Consider the following 24,799-nt stretch of genomic DNA (forward strand, 5'->3'; position numbering starts at 1 on the left):
TCTACCTTAGGAGTTCCTACCTAGGTCTATGGACACATTGGTTAATGGTAGGGATTGTTGTTGTTCCTTTTCACGCTTTGTGGTATATCGGCCATTTCCATAGCATTTCACTCTTCGTTATGAGGCCCAGTTGCTAGCTCAATGCTCAACCCAGCACGGTTGGAAAGTGTACAATGAGCCAGCTGGATTTGAACTCGGGACCACTTACTTCAAAGTCCGGTGCTGATGCCACTATCAGCCGGCTAAGTGATCCATGGCATAAAAAAGGATGGGAACCCCTGATCTGCACCAGCATGTTCTTGAATGTAATTAACTTTGCTTCCATAGCTGTCTTGGATAGAGAATCTTAAAGGTTCACAATTCTCTCAAGAAATTTTTCATTTTATTCTTAAGTATGTGACTCCTTATTCAGAAACAATGCTCCCTTATTCTACATGTCCCCAATAGAGAAAAATTTGATCACATCTGTCTGAAATTGCCTTCCAGTTGGTTGTTTGTGATTCTAGGTTTTATTCCAAATCTGTGATGCCTATCGACATGGAGAAGCGAAGCAGGTCAGTGGCAGAACCACCGTCTTGAAGTTCTCGTCCAAGTCAAGCACCATTCCACATGAAATGCTTCATTTTAAAAATCATCACATGGTATAAATTTTGGACTGTTGTAACCAAAAACCTGGTAGGAGAGATAACAAATAGCAACTGATCTAGTGGCTCCGAGGGAGATAAAAGACAAGCAATAAATGTTGATGATACTAGTGATACCCTTATCGTATAAAAAGTGTATGATAAAAATTCACTAGACAAATCTTTTTCTTACTGACCTCCTTCAACCAACTAACCAAACCAGGTCACAAGAATCAGTCCAGTAGAACTGCACTTGAAAGTGTGTATATTCTTTCTCAAATAAAGTCAGATCTGTTCATAATACTTTAGAAGTGATTTCAAAGTTCAGTTGTATCAAGATCTCCATACTTTACCATGAACAGTATCCCCCATGGAGTAAAGTTTATGTAGCAGAGTTTATATATTTGGATATACAAAGGCATGAACACTTTTAGTAGTCCACCCCAGCTGCAACTCTCAGGATCTCTGAGACATTAGGATAAGATCAGGGGAAGAAACAATCTAGACAGGATCTAAACAAAACAATAGCCAATATCCTTGTGGATACAGAACATAGAAGATAACAGCACAGTACAGACCCTTCAGCCCAAACTTTTAACCTACTCTAAGATCTATCTTAGCCTTTTCTCCTGAAAACCCCATGAGATTCTGCAGATACTGGAAATGCAGAGTAACGCATACAAAATGCTGGAGGAACACAGGACTAATGAATGCTTTTGGCCCAAAACGTTGACCGTTGTTCCTTTCCATTGATGCTACCTGATCTGCTGAGGTCCTCCAGCACTATGTATGTGTTATTCTGAAATTGCCTTCCTCTTTTTGTCAGTGTGCCAAAGCACTTCAAAAATGCCCTCTACCACCATCCCTGGCTGTGTGTTCCACATACTCACAACACTCTGTGTAAAGAGTTAATAATCAGCTCCTTGGTTTTGCTGACATTCAGTAGCTTGTTGTTTTGGCACCACTCAGCAGATTTTCAATCTCCGTCCTAAATGCTAATGCATCACCACGTTTGATTTGGCTTACAACTGTGGTGTTGTCAGTAAATTTAAATATGACAATGGAGCTGTGGTTAGCCACAGTCAGAAGTGTAAAGTGGGTAGAGCATGGGGCTAAACACACAGCATTGTGGTGCACCTGTGCTGATGGAGATTGTGGAGATCAACAAGATTTTCAAAAGAGATTGCAGGATATAAAAGGAAGTGGGATGGCTCGCAAAGTTGGGTGAAACTACAAAGACAGCTGTGAGAAAAGATGATATGTTAGTATCATCAAATGCAGTTTTACTGCACTGAAGTGATTTGACAAAAGGAGACTGGAAACAACTGTATTTGAAGTACAGCTTTCAGAGTAATGAGAGGCAACAAAGGAGAGTCGGGAGATGCAGGGTAAACTTTGCCATCAGAAGAAGAGTTCGACTAGCAAGTTAACATGGACACCTATCGACGTGGACAAGAAAAAGCAGGTGCATGGCAGTACTGCCATCTTCTGGTCCTCATCCAAATAGCACTATTCCATTTGAAAGTATCCTTTTTTTCGTTATCACATGGTATAAATTTTGGAACATTGTACCCAATAACTGAAAGGAGACCTAACAAATGATAACTGTTCAAGCAGCTCAGTTTTACCACTTCAAGGGCAATAAACGTAAGTGGTAGTAGTGATACCCGCATCCTACAAAAAAGTAAACTACAGAAAAACTTTCAACATTTTCCGCATAAGACGACTCAATTTCTTCGCTTCCCCCACCGCAACCAACCAAATTTGGTCACAAGAATCGGTCCGGTGGACCTGTATTGAAGGTATGTATAAAAGGCTCTATCACATTATCCAAACAGTCTGAGGGAGATTGAACTACCAAATTTGTAGGCAAATATCTGGCAAGTTGAAAAGCATAGGGACAGTAATAGCATATTTCAATTATTATGCAGTATATTATACAGTATATATTATCATTATTATACAGTCATATAAAAATATGAAGGGTAGAGAATTTCTAAAATACATTGAAACTGTTTATAGCTGATAAGTTGAAAGCCCAACCGGAAGATTGGGGCAAGTTTCGATTTAATTTGAGAGAGGCTGGAAAGAATATTAATGAGGGAGCATTCTGTGGTATTGTTCACTATTTTTGGACAGAACAGTAACAGAAAAAGTATAAAGAAACAAAGCAAAGGTTCAAATCTGAAGGCCAGTTTTACTGGACTGAGAAGTGATTTGACAAAAATACTTGTATTTCTATTTAAAGTACAGCTTTCTTAGAGTAATGAGAGGCAACAAAGGAGACTCAGGGAATGCAAGGTAAAAATACCTCTCATAATTTTATACACCTCAAAAGATCACCCCTTATTATCCTACTCTTTAAAGGAAAATATCCCAAACTACTCAACCTCTTTCCAGAATTCAGGCCTTAAAGTCTTTACAGCATCCTTGTAAATCTCCCCTGCATCCTTCACAGTTTAATGGCACCTTTTCTTTAGAAATGTGATCAAAACTGAATCTAATATTCTAAGTATGGCCTCACTAGTAGTTTATACATTTGCAACATTACATTCCAATAACTAATCTTAGTGTCCTGACTGATGAAGGCCAGCTTGCAGAAGCATTCTTCAGCACCTGCCTACCTGTGGTACTACTTTCAGGAACCATGACTTTTCTCCCAGGTTCCTCTATTCCACATCATTACCCAGGATCTAACTATTCACTGTGAAAGTCCTCGTCTGATTTGTGTTCCCAAATTGCAATAAATATTAATTACATGAGAGGAGGAGTTCTTGGATGTGAGATCATATATTGAGGGAACAGTTAAGTGATGGGGTAAGTGAAATTGAGGAAGTTATCCCCCCTGGTTCAAGAGCCTATTGTCAAGATATAATAACTGTTCTTGAATCTGGTGGTGTAAGTCCTGAGGCACCAGTCCCTTCTTGATGGCAGCAGTGAGAAGAGAGCATGACTGGGTGGTTGGGGGTTTAGGGTTCCTGATGATGGATGCTGCTTTTCTGCAACAAGGCTCAGCAAAGATGTGCTCAATGGTGGGGAGGGCTTTACTCATGATAGACTATGCCATATCCTTTACTTATTGTAGGATTTTCTGTTCAAGGGCATTGGTGTCTCTATACCAGGCTGTGATGCAGCGAGTCAATATACTCTCCATCGCACACCTATAGAAGCTTATCAGAAAAAGGGTAGGACTACCAAAGCCAGAGCCACTTGCTGGCATTATGTGCAGAGGAAAAGGCAAACAAAATTGAACTGTAAATGACAAAAGCAAAAATCATCAGAGAGCCCAGAAAATGCAGGAGAGAAAAATTAATGGGGAAATTGGAAGGCAAAAAGGGTGCTAGAAATATTTGATAGTAAAGTCAAACAATTCAGAGAACACATTTTCAATATGTAAGGAGCAAATGGATGACTGGGGTATGAGTAGACAGGATGGACCAAAATGGTAGGCTGTTTGTGGAGGAGGGCATTTATGGAGTGAGGTTCAGACAACACAGCTAGAGGCTTCTTGGCCCACCATGTCCAAGTTGACTATTGTACCCCAAACTATACTAGATCCATTTATCTACATTACCCGGGACCTTACTATTCACTGTGAAAGTCCTGGCCTGATTTGTGTTCCCAAATTGCAACAACTCTCACATATCAAAATTAATTCCATTTGCCATTCCTCGGTCCACTTATACAGCTGATCAAGTTACCTCCATTAAATCGTGATAACCATCTTCACTGTCACTGATCCCAATTATTTTAATGTCACCTTTAAACTAACATGTCTAGAACAGTCTCATCTAAATCATTGATCTAGTTGACATGGATGACTAGGACGAATGGGTTAGTAAGTTTGCAAAGCTTGGTGGTGCTTTGGACAGTGTACAAGATTGCCAAAAGATATTGTTGTATATATCAGTTCCAGATATAGATGAAGAAATGACAAATGGAGTTTAAACTAGTAACATGTGAGGTGTGTAAGAGATAAAATGTAAGGCAATGGTACACAGACTTTTAACTGTGTTGATGTACAGAGGGATCTTGGGGGTCCAAGTTGTTAGCTCCCTGAAAGTAGCTGCACTAATTGATAGAGTGGTAAAGAAGACATAGCTAAGACACTGACAACTCAAGAATCAGGGGGTTCTGCTGTAGCTTCATCAGATTCTGGTTAGGATGACAGAGTATTGTATTCAGTTTGGGTTGCCCCATTATAAGAAGGATATAGGAGCTGTGGAGAGGGTGCAGAAGAGTATTAGGAATTTTAGAAGGACACTACCTGGATTGGAGTTCAATTGCTACAAGGAGAGGCTGGCCAGCTTGGGTTGTTTTCTCTGGAGCCACAGAGGCCAAGAGCAGATCTGATGGATGTTTATAAGATTATGAAAGGCACAGTGCTGATGGACAGTATCTTTTTCCCAGTGTTGACATGTCAAACACAATTGGGCTTGCATTTCAAGTGAGGTGGATCAATTTCAAGAGATGAGCAGGGCATGTTTTAGTTTACATAGAGGGTGGTAGGTATCTGGAACGTGGGTGTTAATGGAGGCAAATGTAATAGAAGTGTTTAAATGTTCCTTGGTCACATGAATGAGCAGAGAATGGAGGGATATGCACCTTGAGTTGGCTGAAGGGATTAGTTTATTCAGGCATTTAGTTACTGGTTTAATTCGTTCAACACAACATTGAGGGTCAACTGACCTATGCATTTACAATTGGTCTCCAGTAAAATTGATATAGATTGTAAATGCCAGTGGCCTTCAACTAAACTTATTTTAACTTACTCCCAGTCATACCAATGTACTGCTTACTTTTAGGCCCTACTTTGTTCAGAAACCTATTCTCAGAAATCCAAATCTGAATTTCTATCTGGCTTGCTCATTGCATCTTTAATAAATTATGATCTACTGAAACATAACTCTTTTTCATATAACAAAGCTAATTGCCTAATTTGGGTCCCGAAAAACAAAGTATACAAACAGTAATATGATTCTGAAATTATGCTACACTTTCATAAATATTCGACCATTTCATCTATTAATGATTGGCAATATTTTTCCAGCCATTGATGTTCATTTACAATTCCTCATTTCTGATTCTTTTCTTGAATTTCCTGTTCCGCAATCACTCTGAGTATTTTTCACCTTCACTCTATTGCCCCGTTCCGCTGTTGCTCCCGCCTTTGGCCCCCTTATTCACTCTCTCTACCTTTTTTTGTCTTCCCCCTCTCACACTCGTCTTTCTCCCCTTTTCTCCCCCTCTTTGACTCTGCGTCACTCCCTCACTTTCTTCACTACCGTCTACTTTTTCCCCACCTTCATCCTTCCTGGCGTTACGACATTTCTCCCCTTGCCAAACCTCGATTCCCTTTCCAAATCATTTCCGTCCAATTCACAGTCTCCACTTACTGATTTTTTTAATCTCTCTTCCACCCCACATGATTCGGGCTATTTTACTGAGTGCCCCAAATCTCTTTCTCTCTTGCTGTTCATTTCAATCCCCTTGGCGCCGTTGTTTTCTCCTATTCTCACGTTTTCCCGCTGTTGATTGACGGATGATTCCACCTTGTGCTATGATTTGATTGGTTAGAATGTACGTGGGCGGACCTAACGTCGGCCAGACGGAGCGCGGCTCTGAAACGGATGTCCTGCCTCCGATTGTCCGGCCCGAACGGAGAGGAGGTGAGTTTACGTGGAGGTCCTGTATCTTGTTTTACGGCGGTTGGCATTCAGCTTAATGGTGCATTACCGCCACTCGTCGAGGTCCTTATCACCTCCTCCCGGTTACATCCCAAAGACCCGACTACTCCATCCTATGAACTACTCCATTAGCATCTGCTCCAGCATCGGTCACTGTTACCCTGTGGACAGCCGCAACCCCAGCTGACCCTCATTCTCATCTTCACATCCCACCACGCTTCCAAAACCCCACATACCCCCATCAACAACTCTTGCATTATCCCAACGACCCCTCCGCAACCACCACCCCAACATCAGCACCCCGTGTACTATCCCAACGACCTTTACCCCAGGCACATCTCCCATCATCAGCTCTCAGTGCAGTGATCCAGTGCTCCCTTAGCGACCCCTTTAATCCATCCTCCAATTTTCACCGATGCCTACCCACCTCTTAATCTCTTCGCTTCACTTTCTCATCACCTTTGCACCTCTTCCCCTTACAATCCCTCAGATCCACGTCCATTTACTCTCATCCTGCCTCCTCAACCACAGAACATAGAAACTGGCTCATTGACCCTTCTCGTCCATGGTGACTAAATTATCTACATTAGCTGGTCCCATTTGCCTGTATTGAGTCCGTAACCGTTTTCTACAGTACACCTGTCTAAAATTCTTCTCAACTTTGCATATGTACCTGTCTCTACCACTTACATAGCAGCTCGTTCAATATGGCACCACCATCATCACAAATGTGTTACCACACACATCATCACAAGTTTGGAAAACCTGCCTACCAGATCCTCTTTAAATCTTTTTCCTCTCACTTTAAACATTTGTCCTCCAGTTTTAGACTCCCCCACCCTGGGAAAAAGACTGTGACCATCCAACTTACCTATGCTTCATGATTTTATAAACCTCTCAGCCTCATTCACCCTAGGGAAGACAGTCTTATAACTTGCCTCATCTTATAACTCAAGCCCTCCAGTCTGACAATGTTCTTGTGAATCTGTCCTGCATTCTCCATAGCCTAATCACATCAGTTTTTATGGCTATACTGCCCAGAACTGCTCACAGTATTCGGGGCATAGCTTATCGTTGTCTTATAGAGCTGTAAGGTGACTGTACTTTTACCCTGAGGTCTCTCTGTTCAACAGCACTCCACAGGGAGCTATCATTTACTCTATTTGTCCTACCCTGCACGAATTTCCCAAAATATTTACTTTGCACTTATCTGGGTTAAATTCTATCCTCCATTCTTTGCCTACATTCTCAGGAGATTGAGATTGTGTTGTCACCACCCTCACTTTTAAAAAACCTCCTGTGTGACTTTCCCAATCATCCTATGTTCCTGTTGAATACCATCAAAATTAACCTTGCACCAAGTTAGGACTTTAAATTATAGAGCAGACCTATCATTTTCCTTAACTATATTAAAACTAATAGTATTATGGTCGATGCTGCCCCAGTGACAGCCTCTTTTCCCATTGAAAAAGCTGTATCTTATCCTCTGTCTTGTAGGGTCATCCACCTACTGCTTGAGAAATCTTTCCTGGCCACACTCTGCTCTATCCAGTTCTTTAGTACAATGGCGGTCCCATCAATTTTAGAAGAGTTCAAGTCACCTGGTATCACAACCCTATTATTTCTACAGCTACCTACAATGTTCTTGGATATTAACTTTTCTAATTCCCACTTGCTATAATTCCACTTTAGAGGGGTCTATAGTACAATCTCATCTTATTTCTATGCACATGACTCAACTGGATCTCACCAGTTTTGCGGATTTGGCAACTAATCATGCTCTGAAGGACTGATGCAGGGGACAAGGATTCAGCTTATTGGATCATTGTGATCTCTTCAGGGGTAGTGGTGACGTGTATGGGAGGAGGGAACCAAGATCCTCACGGGGAAACTTGCTTTTGACACCATGGAGAGTTTAAACTGGATCAGAAGGGAGTGGGACTGGAGATAGCAAAGTTTGTGAGAAGCAACAAGGATAGTCATAGCAGATAGGACTACCATTCTAAGTTAAAATGCACGTAGCTGAACAAGGAAAGTGGGCAAACTCTACAGAATGGAATACTGTGACCATAACAGGAAATGTGGTTGTGAGAAAGGCAGGACTGGCAGCTCAGTGTTCTGGGATATTGATGCTTTAGGTCTGAGAGAGGAACAAGTAAGGGTTGCCTTCTGATAAGGGTGGGCAGAACAACAGTGCTTAAAGAGGCCATTCTTAAGACTGTTGGGGTAGACCTTACAAATAGGAAGGGAGTGTTCCCTTTGGTAGGGTTATATGGACCCCTCAGCAATCAGTGGAAACTGGAATAGTTACTGTGTCTGTGAAATGGCACAGAGTTGTTAGGATAGCAAGATAGTGTGAGTGCAAGATTTCAATTTTCCCTGAATTGGCTGGGCCACCCAGAGTTCGAAGGGCCTGGATGGGGCAGAATTTGTGTAATACATCCAGGACAGTTTCCTCATACAATAGATATAGGAACCAATTGCTCAGGATGAAAGTACATCAAGTAGAGGGGACCCTGGCTGACAAGAGATATCGAGGATGCTTAAGGGAAAAAAAGATCAGACATCAAGTGTAGGCAGCTGGGGAAAATGAATACTTCAATGAATATAAAGACCTTAAGACCAGGTTTAAGAGAGAAACCACGAGGACAAAAATAGGTATGATATGGATATGATGAGATGAAATATTTAGAAATAATCCTAACGGCTTTTTCAATGGTATGAACAGTAAAGGAAAGACTGGGGAGAGATAGTTCCTTATAATGGCCAACAGAACTGTCTGTGTGGAACAACAGGAGTTGGCTGAGATTAGTGATGTTGTCTGTCGGTGTTTACCAAAGAGAATATCATGGATGCCAAAGAAATAAGGGGAATAAGCAGTGTCTTGGATCATATGCATTTGATGGGGAAGAGGATGTCCACAGCCATGAAGTATATTAAGGTGAGCAGATGCTTTGCATCTACTGGAGTGCATCCCCAAAACTTATAGACGAGGAAAGAAATCACAGTGGACCTTGATCCTTGCAGAGATATTTTCTCTGTCATTACCCAGTGGGGATATTCCAGAAAACTGGAAGCTGACTGATATTGGCTCATTGTTGAAGAGAAAACCCTCTTTCCCCACATCTCCCCTTCCCCGTCCCTTCACCTGTCCCCTCCCCCTCCAATCTCCTCTCTCCTCTTCAACTTCCTCCTCTCCCTCCTCCTTTCTCCATCCCCTCTCCTTGACCCTCCCCTTGACTTCCCACTCCCTTTACCTTCCCCTCTTGTCCCCTCCCCCTCCACTCTCCTCCCTCCTCCCTCTCCCTTCCCCCTCCCCTTCCCCCAACCGCTCCCTTCCCGTCCTCTCCCCAACCCCACCTCTCCCCTACCCCTTCCTCTTCCCCTCCCCTCCCCCGCTTTCCCCTACATCCATCTCTCCACTCCCATCTCCTTCCACTTCCCCTTCCCCCTCACCTTTCCCCACACCCTCCCCTTCTCTTCACACTTCCCCATACCCTCCACACCCTTTCCACATCCCCTTCCCTTTTCTCTTCCCCCACCCCTTCACCTCCCTCGCACCTTTCCCTTTCCCTTCCCCTCCACTCCCCAACCCCCTCCTCTCCCCTACCCCCTACTCTCCCTACCCTCTACTCTCCCTACCCCCTCCTCTCCCTACCACCTCCCCTTCCCCTTCCTCCTCCCTTTCCCTTCCTCTTCTCCTCCCCTTTCCCATACACCCTTCTCTCCCCTCCCATCCCCATCCCCTTCCCCCTTCCCCACTCTCTCCCCTTCCCCCTCCACTCCCCGACATCCCCTCCTCAACCCCCCTCCCCTTACTCTTCCTCCACGCTTTGCCCTTCCTCTTCCCCTCCCCTTTCCCCTACATCCTTCTCTCCCCTGCCATCCCCATCCACTTCCCCTCCCCCTCCCCACCCCTTCCTCTTCTCCCTCCCATCCCCTTCCCCTCCCGTTCCCCACCCCACCCCTTCCTCTTCTCCCTCCCATCCCCTTCCTCTTCTCCCTCACATCCCATCCCCTTCCCCTCCCCCTCCCCCTCACCTTCCCCTTCTCCCTTCTCCTTCCTCTTCCCCATTTCCCCTTCTCCTGTCCCTTCCCCCTCCCCTTCCCATCCCCACTCTCCCCTTCCTCTTCTCCCTCCCATCCCATCCCCTTCCCCTCCCCCTCCCCCTCACCTTCCCCTTCTCCCTTCTCCTTCCCTATCCCCCATTTCCCCTTCCCCTGTCCCTTCCCCTGTCCCTTCCCCCTCCCCTTCCCATCCCCACCGTCCCCTTCCTCTACCCCCTCCCCTACTTCCTCTACTCCCTCCCCCTCCCCTTCCCCTTCCCAATCCCATCCCTTTTCACTTCACCTTCCCCCACCCTCTCCACCTCCCTTCCCCTCCCCTTACCCTCCTCTACCCCTCCCCTTCTCTTCCCTTTCCCCTTTTCTTCCCTCCTGCTCTCTCCTTCCCTCCCCTCTCCTGTTCCCTCTTCCTCTTTCCTTTCCCTTTTCCCTCCCATTCCACTTTGCTTTCCTACTTCCCCTTCCCTCTACTCTCCCCTATTCCCTTTCCCCTTCCTCTCTCCTCTTCTTCCCTTCTCCTTTCCCCTTCCCTTCTCCTTTCCCCTTCCCTTCTCCTTTCCCCTTCCCTTCCCCTCTCCCCTTCCCTTCCCCTCTCCCCTTCCCTTCCCCTCTCCCCTTCCCTTCCCCTCTCCCCTTCCCTTCCCCTCTCCCCTCTCCCCTCTCCCCTCTCCCCTCTCCTCTCCCCTCTCCCCTCTCCCCCCTCCCCCCTCCCCTCTCTCCTCTCCCCTCCCCCTTCCCCCTTCCCCCTTCCCCCTCCTCTCTCGTTCCCTATTCCTCTTTCCTTCCATCTTCCTTTCCCCTTTCCCTTCTATTCTACTTCCCTTTCCTCTCCTTTTCCTCTCCCTTTCCCCTTCTTTTCCTCTCCCTTTCCCCTTCTTTTCCTCTCCCTTTCCCCTTCTTTTCCTCTCCCTTTCCCCTTCCTCCTTTCTCCCCTTTTCCCTCCACTCTCCTTACCCTTCTCCATCGTCCTCCTTCCATCTTCTCTTCTCTTCCCTTCCTCCTCTTCTCCTCATTCCCATTCTTCCTCCTCTCCATGATATTACCCCTTCCGTCTCCTTCCTTCTCCGCAACCTTCTACCCTCCCTTTCCCCTTCCATCTCCCCCCACTTTCCTTCCTCCCTCTCTTCTCATCCCCTTCCTGTTCTCCTTCCCCCTTGCCCCCTTCCCCACTCTCTTCCCTTCCCCCTCCAGTCCCCGACACCCCCTCCCCACCCCCCTCCCCTTCCTCTTCCTCCACGCTTTGCCCTTCCTCTTCCCCTCCCCTTTCCCTTTCCCCTACAAACTTCTCTCCCCTGCCATCCCCATCCACTTCCCCTCCCCTCCCCACCCCTTCCTCTTCTCCCTCCCATCCCATCCCCTTCCCCTCCCCCTCACCTTCCCCTTCTCTCTTCCCCTTCCCCCATTTCCCCTTCCCCCATTTCCCCTTCCCCTGTCCCTTCCCCCTCCACTTCCCATCCCCACCCTCCCCTTCACTACCCCCTCCCCTACTTCCTGTACTCCCTCCCCCTCCCCTTCCCCTGTCCCTTCCCCTTCCCAATCCCATCCCTTTTCACTTCCCCTTCCCCCACCCTCTCCACCTCCCTTTCCCCTCCCCTTACCCTCCTCTACCCCTCCCCTTCTCTTCCCTTTCCCCTTTTCTTCCCTCCTGCTCTCTCCTTCCCTCCCCTCTCCTGTTCCCTCTTCCTCTTTCCTTCCCTATTCCTTTCCCTTTTCCCTCCCATTCCACTTTGCTTTCCTACTTCCCCTTCCCTCTACTCTCCCCTATTCCCTTTCCCCTTCCCTCTTCCTCTCTCCTCTTCTTCCCTTCTCCTTTCCCCTTCCCTTCTCCTCTCCCCTTCCCTTCTCCTCTCCCCTCTCCCCTCTCCCCTCTCCCCTCTCCCCTCTCCCCTCTCCCCTCTCCCCTCTCCCCTCTCCCCTCTCCCCTCTCCCCTCTCCCCTCTCCCCTCTCCCCTCTCCCCTCTCCCCTCTCCCCTCTCCCCTCTCCCCTCTCCCCTCTCCCCTCTCCCCTCTCCCCTCTCCCCTTCCCCCTTCCCCCTCCCTAATCCTCTCCCCTTCCCCCCTCCTCTCTCGTTCCCTATTCCTCTTTCCTTCCATCTTCCTTTCCCCTTTCCCTTCTATTCCGCTTCCCTTTCCTCTCCTTTTCCTCTCCTTTTCCTCTCCCTTTCCCTTCCTCCTTTCTCCTCTTTTCCCTCCACTCTCCTTACCCTTCTCCATTGTCCTCCTTCCATCTTCTCTTCTCTTCCCTTCCTCCTCCTCTCCTCATTCCCATTCTTCCTCCTCTCCATGACATTACCCCTTCTGTCTCCTTCCTTCTCCGCAACCCTCTACCCTCCCTTTCCCCTTCCATCTCCCCCCACTTTCCTTCCTCCCTCTCTTCTCATCCCCTTCCTGTTCTCCTTCCCCCCTTCCCCACTCTCTTCCCTTCCCCCTCCAGTCCCCGACACCCCCTCCCCACCCCCCTCCCCTTCCTCTTCCTCCACGCTTTGCCCTTCCTCTTCCTCTTCCCCTCCCCTTTCCCTTTCCCCTACAAACTTCTCTCCCCTGCCATCCCCATCCACTTCCCCTCCCCTCCCCACCCCTTCCTCTTCTCCCTCCCATCCCATCCCCTTCCCCTCCCCCTCACCTTCCCCTCCTCTCTTCCCCTTTCCCCATTTCCCCTTCCCCTGTCCCTTCCCCCTCCACTTCCCATCCCCACCCTCCCCTTCCTCTACCCCCTCCCCTACTTCCTCTACTCCCTCCCCCTCCCCTTCCCAATCCCATCCCTTTTCACTTCCCCCTCCCCCACCCTCTCCACCTCCCCTTGCCCTCCTCTACACCTCCCCTTCTCTTCCCTTTCCCCTCTCTTCTTCCCTCCTGCTCTCTCCTTCCCTCCCCTCTCCTGTTCCCGCTTCCTCTTTCCTTCCCTATTCCTTTCTCTTTTCCCTCCCATTCCACTTTCCTTTCCTACTTCCCCCTCCCCCTACTCTCCCCATTCTCTTTCCTTTTCCCTCTTCCTCTCTCCTCTTCTTCCCTTCCCTTCTCCTTTCCCCTTCCCTTCTCCTTTCCCCTTCCCTTCTCCTTTCCCCTTCCCTTCTCCTTTCCCCTTCCCTTCCCCTTTCCCCTTCCCTTCCCCTTTCCCCTTCCCTTCCCCTTTCCCCTTCCCTTCCCCTTTCCCCTTCCCTTCCCCTTTCCCCTTCCCTTCCCCTTTCCCCTTCCCTTCCCCTTCCCTTCCCCTTCCCTTCCCCTTCCCTTCCCCTTCCCTTCCCCTTCCCTTCCCCTTCCCTTCCCCTTCCCTTCCCCTTCCCTTCCCCTTCCTTTCCCTTCCCCTTCCCCTTCCCCCCTTCCCCCTTCCCCCTTCCCCCTCCCCCCCTTCCCCCCTTCCCCCCTTCCCCCTTCCCCCTTCCCCCCTTCCCCCCTTCCCCCCTTCCCCCCTTCCCCCCTTCCCCCCTTCCCCCCTTCCCCCCTTCCCCCCTTCCCCCCTTCCCCCCTTCCCCCCTTCCCCCCTTCCCCCCTTCCCCCCTTCCCCCCTTCCCCCCTCCCCCTCCCCCTCCCCCTCTCCCTTCTCCCCTTCCCCCTCCTCCCCTTCCCCTTCCTTCCCCATCCCCCTCCTCTCTCGTTCCCTATTCCTCTTTCCTTCCATCTTCCTTTCCCCTTTCCCTTCCATTCCGCTTCCCTTTCCTCTCCTTTTCCTTTTCCTCTCCCTTTCCCCTTCTTCCTTTCTCCCCTTTTCCCTCCACTCCCCTTACCCTTCCCCATCGCCCTCCTTCCATCTTCTCTTCTCTTCCCCTTCCTCCTCCTCTCCTCATTCCCATTCTCCCTCCTCTCCATGACGTTACCCCTTCCATCTCCTTTCTTCTCCTCAACTCTCTACCCTCCCTTTCCCCTTCCATCTCCCCCCACTTTCCTTCCTGCCTCTCTTCTCATCCCCTTCCTGTTCCCCTTCACCCTCCCCCTTGTTCCCTTCCACCTTCCCTTCCCTTCAATTCCACTTACCTTCCCCTTGCCTCTTCCTCTCTGCTTCCCCATGCCCCTCACTCTTTCGTTCCCACTCCCCCTCTCTTATTTTCCCGCTGCCCCTCACTGCTTCACTCCCGCTGCCCCTCATTCGGCTGTTCCCCCCCCCATGCTGTTACCCCCCTTGCTCCACCATTCCCTGCTCCTTTCATTTCCAGTATCCACTGTCTGCTCACTGCAGCTCCCTCTCACATTCTTGCTGTTGCCTCCTCTCACTTTCACATTCCCAGTTGCACCACTCATTTACTTCTCTCTCCCCTCCCCCTCCCCCTCCCCCTCCCCCTCCCCCTCCCCCTCTCTCCCCTCCCCCTCTCTCCCCTCCCCCTCTCTCCCCTCCCCCTCTCTCCCCTCCCCCTCTCTCCCCTCCCCCTCTCTCCCCTCCCCCTCTCTCCCCTCCCCCTCTCTCCCCTCCCCCTCTCCCCCTTCTCCCCTCTCTCCCCTCCCCTCTCCCTCCACTAACCCCCTCTACCTCCCTCCACCTTTTATCCCCCCTTTCGTTGCCTCTCCCTTTGCATACTCTCTCCAGCTCCACTCACTCTTGCTTTCTCACACTCATACCCTGTTGCTTTCTTGATCTCTCTTTTTCTTCCTGATGCACACTTTTTTTATATAGTTTTACACATCTGTCTACCCTCTCTTGCTCCCTCAATACTCACATTGCTCTTCTCTTATGCCTTTTCTCTTGCTCCACCTGTTGTCTCACACCAAAGCCTGTTTGCTCCATTGTTTCCAGATCCCCTCACTACCGCATTCATAGTCCCGCTCGCTCTCCTACTCTTCACATCCTATCATTGCAACACTTTCTCACTTTCAACATTCTTGATTTCTCATGCAATCTGAGCCCCTTTTGCTGTCCTAGTCTGTCGTTCTCACCTCTCTCTCAGTGCCGCTCACTCCCACACTCTTGTGTTGCCTCTTCGTCTCAGATTCTCCCTGTAGCTTGCTCTCGAATTCTTGCTCTAGCTTCCTCTTACTCCCCTTGCCAGATGCACTCACTCTCCAACACTCTTCTCTCACACTCGGGGTTATTCTTTGCTTCTTTCATTGCCCATTAGTCTTGCTGTGCAGGCAGAGCAGCTCACTCTTGCATTTGTGTTCCATCTCCCTCCTTTATTGCCATTCAGTCTCACTTTCACACTTAAGATCTTTTGTTGTTCAGTCTCATGCTCTCTTCCACTCCCTCCCCAAAAGTCTCTCTGGAATACAATTTATAATTCCTTAAAATTGGCATCGAAGATAGATAGATAGCTTATGGTACATTGGTCTTCATGAATCAGAGTATTGAGTATATGAATTGGGATGTAATGTTGAACTTGAATAAGACATTGGTGAGGCCAAATTTGGAGTACTGTGTGTATTTTTAGTCACCTATCTACAGGAAAGATATCAATGAGGTTGAAAAAGTATAGAGAACATTTACAATCTTGCCAAAACTTGAGGCCCTGAGATAGAGAAAGGTTGAATAGGTTAGAAATTTATTCCATGGAGTTTAGGAGAATGAGGGGAGATTTATTAGAGGTATACAAAATTATGAGTGTTTTTGATAGGGCAAATACAAGCAGGCTTTTTAACTGAGATTGAGTAAGACTAGAACTAGAGGTCATAGGTTAAGAGTGAAATATGAAATATCTATTAAGAGTGAAATATGAAATATCTATGGGGAACCTGAGGGCAATCTCTGCTCAGATGACAGTGAGAGTGTCGAATGAGCTGTTAGAAGTGGTGGATACAGGTTTGATTGTAACACAGCCATAGAACAGTACAGCACAGGAACAGGCTATTTGGCCCAGTGTTGTGCCTAACCAGCTAAAAAGTAAATCAGAAACACCCAAACACTAATCCCTCCTACCTACACCATGCCCATATCCCTCCCTCATCCTCACATCCATGTGCCAATCCAAATATCTCTTAAAAGCCTCTAATGTATTTGCTTCTACCATCATACCAGTCAGTGCATTCCAGGCATCCATGACTCTCTGAGTAAAAAACTTACCCTTCACATCCCCCTTAAACCTATTCCCTCCCACTTTAAATGCATTCCCTCCGGTATTAGACGTGTCAACCCTGGGAAACAGATACTATCTGTCCACTTTATTTATGGCTCTCATAATCTTGTAAACCTCTATCAGATCTCCCCTCAGCCTCCAAGACTTCAGATAAAACAACTCAAGTTTATCTAGCCTCTTGTGATTGCACATGCCCTCTAAACCAGGCAGCATCTTGGTAAACATCTTCTGCACTCTCTTCAAAGCCTCAATATAGTGGGGCAATCAGAAATGTATGCAATACTCCAGATATCAGAACTGTATGCAATACTCCAGATACCAGAACAGTATCCAATACTCCATGCATTTAAGCAACACACGCAAAAAATGCTGGAGGAACTCAGCGTGCCAGGCAGCATCTATGGAAAAGAGTACCATTAACGTTTTGGGCCGAGACCCTTCACCAGGAATGGAGACAAAAAGATGAGGGGTTAGAGTTAGAAGGTAAGGGGAGGGGAGGAAGAAACACCAGGTGATAAGTAAAACCGGGAGGGGAGAGGAGTGAAGTGACGAGCTGGGAAGTTGATTGGTGAAAGAGATACAGGGCTGGAGATGGAGGAATCCGAAAGGAGAGGTCAGAAGGCTGTGGAAGAAAGAAAGGGGGGCAGAAGCAGCAGAGGGAGGTGATGGGCAGGTCAGGAGATAAGGTGAGAGTGGGTAAAGGGAATGGGCAATAGTGAAGGGGGTGGGGCATTACTGGAAGTTCAAGAAATCGATGTTCATTCCATCATGTTGGAGGCTCCATCAGGTGTTGCTCCTCCAACCTGAGTGTGGCCTCATCGCGACACTAGAGGAGGCCATGGACTGACATCTCAGAATGGGAATGGGAAGTAGAATTAAAATGGGTGGCCACTGGGAGATCCTGCTTTTTCTGGTGGACGAAGCGTAGGGACTCTGAATCTATGTTGGGTTTCATCGATATTCAGGATACCACACCAGGAGCAGCGGATACAGTAGATGACCCCCAACAGACTCCCAGGTGGTGTTGCCTCACCTGGAAGGACTGTTTAAGACCCTGAATCATTATGAGGGAGGACATGTAGGGGCAGCTGTAGCACATTCCACTTGCAAGAATAGGCGCCAGGAGGGAGATCAGTGGGGAGGGATGATTGGACAAGGGAGTCGCATTGGGAGCGATCTCTGCGGAAAGCAGAAAGTGTGGGGGGTGGGGTAAGGAAAGATGTGCTTGGTGGTGGGACCCCTTTGGAAATGTGGAAATTATGGAGAATTATTATCTCCTTCACCATTCCCCATTACCTTTTACCTCTCACCTTATCTCCTTACCTGCCCATCACCTCCCTATAGTGCTCCTCCCACTTTTCTTTCTTCCATGGACTTCTGTGTGTGTTGCTTGGATTTCCAGCATCTGCAGATTTGCTTTTGTTTGTCTCCAGACATTTAGGAGAAGTTTGGATAAGTGTGGAGGCCAATGGTCCAGGTTCAGGTCAGTAGGACTAGGCAGAATAATAGTTTGGCATTGACTACGTAGGCTGAAAGGCATCTTTCTGTGCTGTGGTACTCTATGACTCTATGGTACCACTCTCTATCCCAATCTGTGTCCCCCCCCCCCCGCCCCATCTTCATAGTCCTACTCTCCCACACTCCCAACAACTCTGTTGTCCCATTCACTTTCCCAACCTGTGATGCTGTTCTCCCTCAGTTATTCTCTCTCCCACATTTGCTGCTGCTCCCTCACGATTCAGTCGATGTCACTTGCTTAGATTGTTCTTTAATTTGACAAGTAACTTTGACTTGTTAACCAGCCTTTCACAGCTGGTTAACAAGATAAGAGCCCATGTTATTACAGGAAAGATGCTAGCATGCATAGAAGATTGGTTGATTGGCAAGAGGAAAAGAGTCAGAATAAAGGTGACATGTTCTTGTTGGCTGCTGATACTCTGGGACATCACCAGTGCCTAAGGATGTTTTAAATACCTCTGCTAAGGCCCTTACAATTTCTGTACTAGCCTCCCACAGGGTTGGAGGGAACACCTTGTCAGGCCCTGGGGATTCATTCACTCTAATTTGCCTCAAGACAGCAAACACCTCCTCCTGTGTAATCTGTATAGGGTTATTGACCTCGCTGCTGCTTGCCTCAATAGATTCTGTGACCATCTCCTAAGCAAATACAGGTGCAAGATACCCAACACACATCAAAGTTGCTGGTGAATGCAGCAGGCCACGCAGCATCTCTAGGAAGAAGAAGGGTCTCGGCCCGATACGTCGACTGTACCTCTTCCTAGAGATGCTGCCTGGCCTGCTGAGTTCACCAGCAACTTTGATGTGTGTTGCTTGAATTTCCAGCATCTGCAGAATTCCTCATGTTTGCAAAATACCCATCTCTTTTGGCTCCATGTATAGATTGCCACTCTGATCTTTCAGAGGATGAATTTTGTGCTTTGCTCTGGGCCTGTACTCACTAGAACGCAGAAGAATGAGGGGGAAATTGCATTGAAAGGCCTAGATAGAGTGGATGTGGAGAGGATGTTTTCTCTTGTGGGTGAATCTAGAACCAGCAAGCACAGTGTCAGAATAGGGGGACGTCCATTTAGAACAGAAATAAGGAGGAATTTCTTTAGCCAGAGGGTGGTGAATCTGTGAAATTTATTGCCACTGTTTGCTGTGGACCAAAATCATTCAGTATATTTAAAATGATTGATAGGTTTTTGATTAGTCAGGGCATCAAAGGTTATAGGGAGAAGACTGGAGAATGGGGTTTAGAGGAATAATAAATCAGTCATGATAGAACGGTGGAGTAGACTTGATGGGCTAAAAGGCCTAATCCTCCTTCTATGTCTGATGGTCTCACGATCTAATTGGTCATCAGGCGTGACTTGGGCAAAAAAAACGTCCATTCTCACAATCAAATTGCATGTCATTATTGTACTCATGGCAATGCTCTCTCGCTCCCTTGTGTGTCTGTCCAATTTGCCCTCAGTCTCTCATTCCCGAACCCACTCATTCTCCCATTGTGTCTCTTATTCCCTCAATTTTATTATCTCTCTCTTTTCCCTGCCCCATCTTTGACTGCTCTCTGAATCTTAATGCTTCTTCTTTCTCATTCTCACCTCCTCCCCATCCCACTCTTCTGACACTTCCTTTATCCCACACTTGTTCCCAGTTCCTCTTGTTTTCTCATTGCAGCTTATACTCGCACTTTTAGAATCCACTTTTTTGTCCCACTTTCTGTGGACTCATGTTTGAACTCCCACACGCACTATTTACAGCTCCATAACACCCTCTCATTCCCGGTCTCTCATGTGCTCTCAGCGTCACCTCCCTGCACTCTCTCATCCCATTGTTTGGCCCAATCTGTGGTCCAACACTGTCACATTCCAACAGTCCAGCTTTGCAGATCTTCCCAGTACTGCTGCCATTCGATCATGGGTCCTTCCCACCAGCTCCCTCGGTGTTCTCCTTACATCTCCTTCATGTGCTCTCCTCACAGCTTCCCTTCCCCTCACTCTTTCATCCCCCTGGTTCAGTCCCTTCCTTCATGTGCTCTGGATGTTTTCAATGCTTTCAGGTTCCCTGGTCCCCATCATCTTATTTTTACTATGGATGTCCAGTCCCCATACACCTCCATCCCCCACCAGGAAGGCCTCAAAGTTCTTTGTTTCTTTCTAGACACCAGATGCAACCAATTCCGCTCCACCACTACCCTCCTCCGCCTAGCGGAACTTGTCCTCACTCTTAATAATTTCTCATTTGGTTCCTCCCACTTCCTTCAAACAGAAGGTGTAGCCATCTATGTCCCAACTATGCCTGCCTGTTTGTCAGCTACGTGGAACAGTCATGGAACGTGCTACACTGGTGACCGTCCCACACTTTTCCTACGTGACATCGTCGACTGCATTGGTACTGCTTGCTGCACCCATGTGCAACTTGTCAACTTCATCCACTTTACCTCCAGTTTCTACCCTGCCCTCAAATTTATCTGGTCCATTTCCAATACCTTCCTCCCCTTTCTCAATCTTTCTACTCTGTCTCTGGAGCCAGTTTATCTACTGATGTCTATTACAAACCCACAGATTCTACAGCTACCTGAACTGTACCTGTTCCCACCCTGTTACTTGTAAGAACACTACCCCTTCTCTCAAATCCTCTGTCTCTGCTGCATCTGCTCTCAGGATGAGGCTTCTCATTTCAGAATGAAGGAGATGTTCTCCTCCTTCAAAGAAAGGGGCTTCCCTTCCTCCACCATCAGCGCTGCCCTCAACCACATCTTTCCCATTTCACGCACGTCTGCTCTCACCCCATCCTCCAGCCACCCTACCAGGGATAAAGATTCCTTTGTCCTCACCTACCACCTCAATAGCCTCTGCATCCAGCACATAATTCTCCATAACTTCTGCCATCTTCAATGGGATCCCACCACCAAGCACATTCTGCAGAGATTGCTCCCTACGTGACTCCCTTGTCCATTCGTCCCTCCCCACTGATCTCCCTCCTAGCACTTATCCTTGCAAGCGGAACAAGTACTACACCTGCCTCTACACCTCCTTCCTCACTGCCATTCAGGGGCCCAAACAGTGCTTCCAGGTGAGACAACACTTCACCTCTGAGTCTGTTGGGGTCATATACTGTGTCCGGTGCTCCCAGTGTGGCCTCCTGTATATCAGTGAGACCCAACGTGGAGTGGGAGACCGCCTTACTGAGCACCTGTGCTCTGTCTGCCAGAAAATGTGGAATCTCCCAGTGGCCACCCATTTTAATTCTACTTCCCATTCCCATTCTGATATGTCTATCCATGGCCTCCTCCACTGTCATGATGAGGCCGTACTTGGTTGGAGGAACAACACCTTATATTCTGTCTGGGTAACCTCCAACCTGATGGAACAATGATTTCTCGAACTTCTGGTAATGCTCCCACCCCTCTCTTCAACATTCCCGATGCCCTTTTTCCTCTCTCACCTGATCTCCTTGCCTACCATTCGCCTCCCTCTGGTGCTCCTCCTCCCCGTTTCTTTCTTCCATGGTCTTCTGTCTTCTCTCAGCCTCCCCATTCTCCAGCCCTGTAACTCTTTTACTAATCAACTTTCCAGCTCTTTACTACATCCCCTCCCCCTACAGGTTTCACCTATCACCTTGTGTTTTTCTCTCCCCTTCCTTCCCCCACCTACTTCTCAGCATTTTTTTCTCCAGTCCTGCTGAAGGGTCTTAGCCCGAAACGTCAACTGTACTCTTTTCCATAGATGCTGCCTGGCCTGCTGAGTTCCTCCAACATTTTGTGAGTGTTGCTTGGATTTCCAGCAACTGCAGATTTTCTCTTGTCTCTCATTCCCAATCCCATTTGCTTTCTGCTCTCACTCCTGCTTTCTTACACTCTCTTTCTTTTAATGAATTCCACGGATTCACCACCCTCTGGCTAAAGAAATTCTTCCTCATTTTTGTTCTGAATAGACATCCCTCTTTCTTTCTTGTTCTGTCTTTTATTCTGTATCCCACCCTTGCACACCCTGTGGTCCCACTCTTGGTCTACTGTCTCACTCCCACACTCACTGCAGCTCCCTCTCTTACCCTCATCCAAGCTCTCCCTCACTCTCCAATTCACATTCCTATACTCGCTCTCCTACTCCCACTGTTTTCACTCATCAATGTCACTCTTTTCCCACACACGGCCATTCATTCTTGCTCTCCCATGCAGCCTCCTACTATCTTGTGGGTCTTGTTCCGCTGTTCTCTTTTACTTATTGTCCACTGTCTCTCATACCGTGCAGTCCCATCCTCCCTACAATCTGTAATCCCACTCTCAATTTCAATGAACCCACTCTCTTGCACTCCTATTCCTGCTCCCTCTCACACTCTGATTGCCTGTCCCTCTTGCACTCTCTCTCCAGTTGTCAGAATAAAAGGCAAGAATCAAAGGTTAAGGGAAGCTCGGTTTTTGAGAGATATTGAGGTCCTGGTTAAGTAAAAAAAAGGCAGTGCATAGCAGGTATAAGCAGATAAGCAGAACAAATAAGGTACTTCAGGAATATAAGAAATGCAAGAGAACACTTAAAGAAGGAAGGTTAAAGAAGAGATGAGATTGCTGCAGCAGACAAAGTGAAAGAGATTTCTAAGTGCTTCTAAAGATATATTAAGAGCAAAAAGATAGCAAAGGACTAAACAGGTCTTCTGGCAGATCAGAGTGGTAATCTATGCATGGAGCCAAAAGAGGTAGGGATATCTTAAATGGATATTTTGCATCTACATTTACTTGAGAGAATGTCACAGAGTCTATAGATGTGAGACAAGGCAGCAGCAAGATCGGGGACCCTGTACAGGTGACAGAGGAGGAGTGGTTTGCTGTCTTGATGCACATTAGGCTGGATAAATCCCCAGGGCCTGACAAGGTGCTCCCTCAGACCCTGTGGGAGGCTGTGCAGAAATTACAGGGGCCTTAGCAGAGGTATTTAAAACATCCTTAGCCATGGTTGAGGTCCTGGAGGATTGGAGGATAGCTAATACTGTTCCACTGTTTAAGAGAGACTCTGAAAATAAGCCAGGAAATTATAGGCCAGTAAGTCTGACAACAATAGTGGGAAATTTCTTGGAAGGTATTCTAAGTGGCCAGACATATACTATTTGAATAGACATGGACTGATTAGGGATAATCAAAATGACTTTGTGCTTGGTAGGATGTGTCTAACCAAACTTGTATAGTTATTAAAAGAACTTACCAGGAAAGTTGGTGAAGTAAGACTGTGGATGTTATCGACATAGACTTTAGCAAGCTTTTTGACAAGGTTCTGCATGGGTGGTTGGTCAAAGACTTCAGTCACTTGGCACTTCAGCTGAGGTAGTAAATTGGATTAGAGATTGGCTTCATGGGAGAAGCAAGAGAGTGGTATTGGATGGTTGCCTCTCTGACTGGAGGCCTAAGACTAGTGGTGTGCCACAGGGGCTGGTGCTGCGTCGGTTGTTGTTTGTCGTCTTTATCAATAACCTGGATGATAATGAGATAAACTAGATCAGCAAATTTGAAAATAGCACCAAGAATGAGGGTGCAATGGCAGTGAGAAAGACTTTTAGAGTTTGCAGGGGGACTGGACCAGCTGGAAAAATGGGCAGATTGGATTTAATGCAGACAACTGTGAGATGTTGCACTTTGGGAGGACCAACCAGGGTAGGTCTTACACAGTGAATGGTAGGGTACTGAGGAGTGTGGTGGAACAAAAGAACCTGGAAATACAGGTCCATAATTCATTGAAAGTGGCATCACAGCTGCTTTTGGCACATTGACCTTCGTAAATCAATGTATTGAGTATAAGGGTTTGAGTGTTATTTTAAAATTATTTAAAATGTTGGTGAGCCCTAATTTGGAGTATTGTGTCCAGTTTTGGCCACTTACCTATTGGGAAGTTGTAAATATGATTAAGGAAATGTAGAAAAAATCTATGAGGATGTTGCCAGTACTTGAGGACCTAAGTTACAAAGAAAGGTTGAATAGGTTAGGACTTGTTCTCTTGAATTTAGAACATTGAGAGGAAATTTGATAGAGGTATGCAAAATTATCGGGGGTACAGAGAAGGTAAATGCAAGTAGGGTTTTTCCACTGAGGTTGGGTGAAGCTACAACTAGGGGTCATGGAATAAGGGTGAAAGGTGAAACGTTTAAGGGAAACATGAGAGGGAAATTTCTTCACAGGGTAATGGGAGTGCTTAACGAGCTGCCAGTGCAGGTGGTGGATGTGGAGTCGATTTCAACATTTAAGACAAATGGATTGCAAGGGACAACATTGGTCCTCTGAAAGATTAGAATGGTGACCTATCTGTGGAGCCAAAAGAAATGGGGGAGATCTTAAATGGAATTTTTTGCATCTGTTTTTACTCAGAAGGCAGGCACATGGTCAGTAGAAATGATGCAGAGCAGCAGCGAGGTTACAGACCTATACAGAGTACAGAGGAGGAGATGTTTGCTGTCTTAAGGCAAATTAGGGTGAATAAATCCCCAGGGCCTGACAAGGTATTCCTCAGATTCTGTGGGAGGCAAGTACAGAAATTGAAGGGGCCCTAGCAAAGATATTTAAGTCATTCTTAGTGACCAGATGATTAAAAGATAGCTAATGTCGTTCCACTGTTTAAGAAAGGCTGTTAGAATAAACAAGGAAATTATAGGCTGATGTGCCTGACATTCGTAGTGGGAAAGTTATTGGAAGGTGTTCTAAGGGAGTGGATATATGAGCATTTGGATAGACGGACAATCCAAATAGTCTGCACAGCTTTGTCTATGATAGGACCTTAAGGGTGGCGTTCTCAGGATTGCTGCCAGTGCTACGTGACAGTGATGGTAAGAATTGGAGGAGATGGCAGTTGAATGCGTGGCTGAGGAGTTGGTGCAGGGAGCAGGGTTTTAGATTTTTAGATAATCGGAATCTCTTCTGGGGAAGGTGGGACCTGTA

General features: G+C 47.3%; 1 protein-coding gene across 2 annotated transcripts in view; it reads left to right on the forward strand.

Annotated features, from left to right (window-relative positions):
* Window positions 1-6,222: 6,222 nt before the first annotated feature.
* Window positions 6,223-24,799, forward strand: part of LOC140203963 (uncharacterized) — a 41,386-nt gene continuing 22,809 nt past the window's right edge. The window contains exon 1 of one of the 2 annotated variants that reach the window (XM_072270159.1): window positions 6,223-6,292. The gene's annotated coding sequence lies outside the window, so the exon portion shown is untranslated. The remainder of the gene's footprint in view (window positions 6,293-24,799) is intronic. The other variant, XM_072270158.1, reaches the window with a different exon arrangement.

The sequence above is a fragment of the Mobula birostris genome, chromosome 10 (assembly GCF_030028105.1).
Source record: "Mobula birostris isolate sMobBir1 chromosome 10, sMobBir1.hap1, whole genome shotgun sequence".
Lineage (NCBI taxonomy): Eukaryota > Metazoa > Chordata > Chondrichthyes > Myliobatiformes > Myliobatidae > Mobula > Mobula birostris.